This window comes from Plectropomus leopardus, chromosome 9, assembly GCF_008729295.1.
Source record: "Plectropomus leopardus isolate mb chromosome 9, YSFRI_Pleo_2.0, whole genome shotgun sequence".
Taxonomy (NCBI): Eukaryota; Metazoa; Chordata; class Actinopteri; order Perciformes; family Serranidae; genus Plectropomus; species Plectropomus leopardus.
The window spans coordinates 28,001,626-28,003,232 of NC_056471.1; positions in this window are offsets into that span (position 1 = coordinate 28,001,626).

A 1,607-nucleotide genomic window follows, 5' to 3' on the forward strand; every position below is an offset into this window, starting at 1 on the left:
AGGAGGAGGAGGAGGGGGGAGTAGGGAGGGGGGGCTGGATGGAGCAGAGGGTGGTCTCAATGGAAGGCAGGAAAGCGCATGTGTGACAGGGGGAAGAGTATGCAGTCGGAGAGGCAGGTGTGTGAAAAACGTAGAATTAAAACATTGATTGCACTTTAGGAATAGAGAGCGAGCAGTGACCATAGACCTTCTGACTGTGTTTTGTTTAGATGTTGTTGTTCACAAGTGCGGGCCATCATTAACTGCCCGGCCCACCCTGAACACCCCTCATTTTCAGACTGAATGGTTAAGCCTGTCTCCCCCCCTCACGGCACTGACTCTACTGCATTAACTCAACCTCTCCTCAAGTAAGGGAGGGAGGGGGGACATCTGATTTCAAAATGGGATTCTCCTAATCTTATTAGTCATACAGATTCAATTATACGATCACCAAGGAGGTGTCATTGGCGTTTGTGTACACAGACACTACATAACTCATATTTATTGAGTTTTAGTTGGTGTATACATCCACAAGTATCATTTATATCAACTTGCGGCTTTCTTTCCACAATCAGAAATATAAAAACAGGGTTCTAGCGAATCCTTAAAAATCCTTTTAAGATACTGAATTGTTTTATCTAAAAATAAGGCCATAATGGTATTAAAATGTCTTTAAATCAGTCAAAAGTCTTGAACATGTTCAGACATGGGAAGTAGGATTTTATAAATCTTTTTTCCCCCCTGATTTTACATTTTAAATCTTAAAACAATTTAACTTGTTTTAGGAAGAGCATGTAGCTTGAAATGTCACATCGTGGTAATTGAATTGAATATTTATGGGAGTATTATAAAATATATATAAATTGAACAATGCCCTGTGAACTGGTGGTCCTAAAAAGTGATGTCTTATGTTACAATAAAAATTTAGGCAAAATTGTTCCTAAACTTAAGTCGTTTGTATCAGTTCATGTTTTTTTCTCTTCTGTTTTGATTAATTTTAAACATCTCTTAATTTTGTTTTGGAGGCATTAAAAAGCCTTACATTTAATTTGCCTTAAACTGTAGTAAATCTGAAAAAAGAAAACAAAAACATTAGAAAAAAGGTGAAAAACAGAACAGTCATGGTTACAAATGTCCATTTTCAAAGAAGGGGTGGATCTAGTCCCTTTAGTATATACATCAGTTAGTCCAAATACCTTTTCCAACGTGTTGTAGATCTTACGTTTCTTTCCTTTTCTGTCAAAAATATTTTCTCTTAATCCAAGCTGATATTTCATTTTTTCCATGATATAAATCTCTTCTAAAAAATTTACGTTTTCTATAGTGGGTGATTCAGGCTTGTAATAGTTCCTTGTTATTGCCTTCTTGCTTGTGATCAATAATATCTTGGTAAAATATCTATTATAATCCATGAAACAGAGATTTATATTTCCACTGTACATAGCTAATTGATCAATCAGTCAATGATTACGTGGCCTTTTCTAGGTTGTTTTTGTGGTTCATATTTTCATGAAAGTCTTTGGACAGCCAATGAATTGCTACTTTTCCTAGGTCTCCAAAAATTGACATTTTAGGGGATATGCATTTGGTCATCTTCTAAGTTTCTTAAAAATGTTCAAGAAAACTTA